The sequence below is a fragment of the Mustelus asterias genome, chromosome 2, assembly GCF_964213995.1.
Source record: "Mustelus asterias chromosome 2, sMusAst1.hap1.1, whole genome shotgun sequence".
Lineage (NCBI taxonomy): Eukaryota > Metazoa > Chordata > Chondrichthyes > Carcharhiniformes > Triakidae > Mustelus > Mustelus asterias.
The window spans coordinates 10,030,917-10,037,563 of NC_135802.1; positions in this window are offsets into that span (position 1 = coordinate 10,030,917).

Below are 6,647 nucleotides of genomic sequence, written 5' to 3' on the forward strand. Positions count from 1 at the left end.
CAGCAGTGCTAACCGCTGAGCCACTGTGGCATTGGGTGGCATGGATGGGCAAGGGAAGCGAGGGGTGAAAGCTGAAAGGATGTTTCTTGTTCCAAGCAATGTTTTAAATATCTTCAGTAAAATGAATACAGAGGCAGGCCTTCTGGTCAGCTCACTGCCATACCTGGCAGCCTCTGCATTTATTTCAAGAGGGATAAATTCAACTTCTAACCCAAGAACTCCCTCCCCCAAACAAAAATCCAAGTATTGGACCTCTTTTGTGAAGCCTGGAAATGTCCTCTCGAAAGTCCAGCCTCAAGAGTTTCTACAGTTACATAAAATGGAAAAGAAACTGAGGGTCTTGGGAATCAATAGTGGGGAAAAAAGGAAATGGCAGATGAACAGCTATTTTGCATCTGTCTGTAGAAGACAGAAATAACACCCCAGAAATAATAAATTTAGATTGAAAGGGTGGGAGGAACTTAAAGCAACCAGGGAAAGGGTACTGAGAAAATTATTGGAACTAAAGGATGACAAGTCCTCAGGCCCTTTCCTTTATTCATTCGTGGGAAATGGGCGTTGCTGGTTGGCCAGCATTTGTTGCCCATCCCTTGTTGTCTTTGAACGGAGTGTCTCGCTCGGCCATTTCAGAGGGCAGTTGAGAGTCAACCACATTGCTGTGGCTCTGGAGTCACATGTAGGCCAGACCAGGTAAGGACGGCAGATTTCCTTCCCTAAAGGACATTAGTGAACCAGAGGGGTTTTTCCAACAATTGACAATGGTATCATTATCATCAGTAGATTCTTAATTCCAGATATATTTTATTGAATTCAAATCCTGCTCCCCCCCCCCCCAACTTTATTTTTGCTCAGCAAAAATCAAGCCATGTCAGGGTAATAAAATGATCATTTTTTTAAAAAATTGCTAATTAATAAAGATGACCATTTCAGTGTGAAAGGGTCACATTGTGTTTATCTGGCTTGCCCCCAGTCTAAAGGTGCTTGCCCCCCCTCACCCACACGCACTGTGTGAGTTGGTGCGAGTGTGTTTGTGTGTGGGGGTGAGGTCTGAGTGTGAACCTTGAGACTGGGCGTGAACCAGATTCATTTGCAGAGACACTCGCTCACACATACACATACATACACGCTCGCTCTCACACATACATACACGCTCGCTCACACACATACACGCTCGCTCTCACACATACATACACGCTCGCTCACACACATACACGCTCGCTCTCACACATACATACACGCTCGCTCACACACATACACGCTCGCTCTCACACATACATACACGCTCGCTCACACACATACACGCTCGCTCTCACACATACATACACGCTCGCTCTCACATATACATACACGCTCGCTCTCATACATACACGCTCGCTCTCACACATACATACACGCTCGCTCTCACACATACATACACGCTCGCTCTCACACATACATACACGCTCGCTCTCACATACACGCTTGCTCTCACACATACACACGCTCGCTCTCACACATACATACACGCTCGCTCTCACATACATACAAGCTCGCTCTCACACATACACACACGCTCGCTCTCACACATACATACACGCTCGCTCTCACACATACATACACGCTCGCTCTCACACATACATACACGCTCGCTCTCACATACATACACGCTCGCTCTCACATACATACACGCTCACTCTCACATACATACACGCTCGCTCTCGCATACATACACGCTCGCTCTCACACATACATACACGCTCGCTCTCACACATACATACACGCTCGCTCTCACACATACATACACGCTCGCTCTCACACATACATACACGCTCGCTCTCACACATACATACACGCTCGCTCTCACACATACACACACGCTCGCTCTCACACATACACACACGCTCGCTCTCACACATACATACACACTCGCTCTCTCATACATACAAGCTCGCTCTCACACATACACACACGCTCGCTCTCTCACACACAAGCTCGCTCTTACACACACTGATAGAATCAAAAAGAAGAGCAGAAGTAGGCCATTCAGCCCATCGTGCCTGTTCCGCCATTCCACGTGATTTGTTTTTTCTTTCGAACAGTGAATTCAGGCCTAGTCAACAATCTTGCCATCCCAGGAATTAATGTGCTGCTGCCCCTATCTACGGCGCAAATAAGATAATATGGTACTTCACAGGTGTGGTCTCAGCAAGGCCCTGTAAAACATCCTTCCTCTTGTACTCAAATATTATTTTTAATTCATTCAGGGGATGTGGGATAGGTCAGCATTCATTCGCCCTTGAACTGAGTGGTTTCGTGGCCATTTCAGAGTCGACCCCAGCCAGACCAGGTAAGATGGCTTCATGTAAATCCAGGTTTTTTTTATTGAATTCAAATTTTACTGTCTGCCATGGTGATTTTACCCTGGGATGCTGGATTACTAGTCCAGTGACAATACCACTATGTCACTGCCTTCCTCGCAATGAAGGCCAACATACCATTTGCCTCCCTCACTGCTTATTGCACCTATGTGCTTGCTTTCAGTGACTAGTGTGCAGGGACATTCGAGTCCCTTTGTACATCAACATTTTCTAAACTATCGCCATCTAAAGAATATTCTGCCATTCTGTTTTTCCTACCAAAGTGGATAACTTCACACGTGGCACGGCATCTGCCATGTATTTGCCCACTTATTCAACCTCTCTAAAATTGCCTTGAAGCCTCTTTACTTCCACCTCACCAGTCACAATTCCACCTAGTTTTATGTTGTGAGCAAAATTGAAAATATTACATTGGATTCACTTATCCCAATAGTTGATGTATATTGTGAAAACCTGGGCTCCAAGCACTGATGCCTGTGGTAGCCCACTGGTCACTGTCTTCCAGACCCATTTATTCCCACTCTTTGGCCAAGATTTCCCAAGATAAAGGCCGATGACGGGTGGGAAAAACAGCGTTGAAGCAGCCAATGGCAACTTTCTCCGCCATATAGTGTGGCACTTTGAAACAAACAGGGCAATCATAGGTTCATCAATGTATTGCTGGTGAGTTGCTCTCTGATTCACCTGCCTCACCAGCAACTTAGAAGTGTGAGGATCAGGGCAGCGTTTTGAATGGTCACCCCAGCACAGAGCGAGCAAATCAGTTAACCCTGGAACTACCAATAGCCTCGCTGGCACGACCTGGGCACACCCCTGGCACTGGAGGGGAGAGCCTAAAAACCAAGTTCAAGGTCTACCGAGCAATCATCCGCTCTTCTTGATGTGAGTGAAACCTGGACTGTCTACCAGCAACACGCCAAGAAAATCAATCGCTGCCGCCTCTCCTCAATATCCAGTGGGAAGACAAAGTGCCAGATACAGAGGTCTGTGGGAGAACTGGCATGGTCAGCATCTTCATTACCACAAAACCTATTCCAGTGGGCTGGACGTGTCACCAGAATGCCTGACAACCGACACACTCAGCGTAATCTTCTCATGTGATCTGTAGAACAGAGCACGTTCCTGTGGCGGTCAGAGGAAATGCTTCAAGGATACCCTGAAAACCTCCCTCAAGGACTTTAGAATTGATACTGCATCATGGGAGACCCTTGCCCAGGATCACGCAGCCTGGAGGAGGGCAATTGCCAAAAGCACATCAGCAAACCAGGAGGAACATTATAGTGTCAGCCTAAAACAAGTGCAAAGCTGGTTAAAAACCATGAGAACAGTGGCCTAACTACCTGCCAGCCTCACTGTCCTGTCCTCACTGCAGTACAACCTTTTGTGTTAAAATAGGACTTACCAGCCACATCCACAGTCCGCACAACTCAACATCTGGATGAGAAATGAAGATGGTTTTCTTCAATATTGAAGGACAAACGATGATGATGACATACGTTATGTGCATCTCTAATTTCCTATTTGATGCCATCCCTTACCTTAGCCACTACTGTTTTGGAGGTCTATTGATAACTCCCTGTCATGTTTTCCACCCCTTGTTGCTTCTGAACTCCACCCAGACTGATTCTACATCTAGATTTTCTGAGTCGATATCCTCTCACACTAATGCGCTGATTTCGTCCTTAACTAACAGTACCAGCCGCCTTCCTCCTTTTCCTTGTGGCCTGACCTTCCGAAATATCAAATACGCTTATCTTCCACCCTTGGTCACCCTACAGCCAAGTCTGCGTCCTTGCAATCATATTGTATCTTTTTACAACTGATTGATTGTGCTGTAAATTCATCTACCTAATTGCACTGTGGGGTGGTACAGTGACACAGTGGTTAGCACTGCTGCCTCACAGTGCCAGGGACCCGGGTTCGATTCCCGGCTTGGGTCACCAGCTGTGTGGAGTCTGCACGTTCTCCCCGTGTCTGCGTGGGTTTCCTCCGGGTGCTCCGGTTTCCTCCCACAGTCTGAAAGACGTGCTGGTTAGGGTGCATTGGCCGAGCTAAATTCTCCCTCAGTGTACCCGAACAGGCACCGGAGTGTGGCGACTAGGAGATTTTCACAGTTACTTCATTGCAGTGTTAATGTAAACCTTACTTGTGACACCAATAAATGACCTTAACTAAAACTGAGCTAAATGCTCCGTGTATTCAGATGCACTACCTTTAGATTTGTCTTTTTAACATTTTTACAATCTGATTTTGTACTGCGGTCCTATTTGCTGCCTCTCTTTCCTCTTTGTTTTCTGTTTTTCTATCTCTGTTTTGCTCTCTAGTGTCTCCCTGTTGAGGTTCCCATCTGCCTGCCGCTCCAACAGCACGAGCAAATACCCCTGTGGGGATATTGGTCCCGGTCCGGCTGGGGTACAACTCATCCAACTTGTACAGGTCCCATCTTCCCCCAGAATTGTTCCCAGTGTCTCAGGAATCCAAATCTCTCCCTCCTGCACCACCTCTCCAGCCACAAAGAACAAAAGAACAAAGAACAATACAGCACAGGAACAGGCCCTTCGGCCCTCCAAGCCCGCGCCGCTCCCCGGTCCAGGATTGAATCCTGAATCCAGGATCCCCGCCCAATTTTCCAGCCTATCTACATCCTAATATCCTATCCACCGAGCTGTCCCTCACAGCTACGATGCTTTGTTCATCACAACCTATTAACTCACCCCCACCCCCCCATTCCAGACCATGTGATCTCCAGGGAGAGGCGAAAACCCAGAGTGAAAACCCCAGGGCCAATATGGGGGAAAAAAATCTGGGAAATTCCACGTGTTCATCTGGTCTATCTTCCTATTCCTGCTCTCACTAGCATGCGGCACTGGGAGCAATCCATGAGGTTTTACTACTTTGGAGGTCCTGCCTTTTAATTTTTTGCTTTGCTCCATTTAGTCTGCCCTCAGAACCTCATTCCTGTTATTTATGTCATTGTGGATCACCACAACCTCTGACTGTTCACCCTCCCCTACAGATTGCCCTGCAGCCGTTAAGCGATATTCCTGACCCAGCACCAGGGAGGCAACATATCATCCTGGAGTCATGTCTGCGGGCACAAAGACGTCTATCTGTTTATTTATTAGTCACAAGTAGGCTTACATTAACGCTGCAATGAAGTTACTGTGAACATTTTTGACTAATGTTTACTCTAAAGGCTGTGCAGTAGTAATGCTCACTTGGCCCTACTTTCCAATGCTGCCCCTCGTGCTGGCTCCCGGTCTCCCTTGTGAGATCAGTCCCCGGTGTTTTTGAAAATCAGCCCCTCTTGAGCAGTTATTTTTGTTAATGCGCTCGCTCTTCTAGGTTCTATTGGCTGCCTGTCCCAGGGCTCTCCCTCGCTCTCTGAGCCTCCCACACTCCACAATGTGCCGTGAGGTGGATTGGCCATGGGAAATGTGAGGGTTTATGAGGATGGAGTGGGCCTGGGGTAAGATGCTTTTTGGTGCAGACTCAATGGGCCAAATGGCCTCCTTCAGCACTACAGTGATCCTCTGGGTGCTGCTGACTGCCTGTCCAAAGGTTGTCCTCCCTCACTCTCCTTGCTCTCTCACTGTTTCGCTCTATCGCTCACGCTCTCTCACTCTCACTCTCTCACTCACTCACTCACATTCTTTCTTTCACACACTTGCACGTTCTCTCATTCATGCCCTCCCACTCGCGTGCTCTCTCATTCACGCACTCACACTCTTGCCCTCTCTCTCGCCCTCTCTCGCTCTCGCCCTCTCTCGCTCTCACCCTCTCTCTCTCACCCTCTCTCTCTCTCTCACCCTCTCTCTCTCTCTCTCACCCTCTCTCTCTCTCTCGCCCTCTCTCGCTCTCGCCCGCTCTCGCCCTCTCTCGCTCTCGCCCTCTCTCGCTCTCGCCCTCTCTCGCTCTCGCCCTCTCTCGCTCTCGCCCTCTCTCGCTCTCGCCCTCTCTCGCTCTCGCCCTCTCTCGCTCTCGCCCTCTCTCGCTCTCGCCCTCTCTCGCTCTCGCCCTCTCTCGCTCTCGCCCTCTCTCGCTCTCGCCCTCTCTCGCTCTCGCCCTCTCTCGCTCTCGCCCTCTCTCGCTCTCGCCCTCTCTCGCTCTCGCCCTCTCTCTCTCTCGCCCTCTCTCTCTCACCCTCTCTCTCGCTCTCGCCCTCTCTCGCTCTCGCCCTCTCTCGCTCTCGCCCTCTCTCGCTCTCGCCCTCTCTCGCTCTCGCCCTCTCTCGCTCTCGCCCTCTCTCGCTCTCGCCCTCTCTCGCTCTCGCCCTCTCTCGCTCTCGCC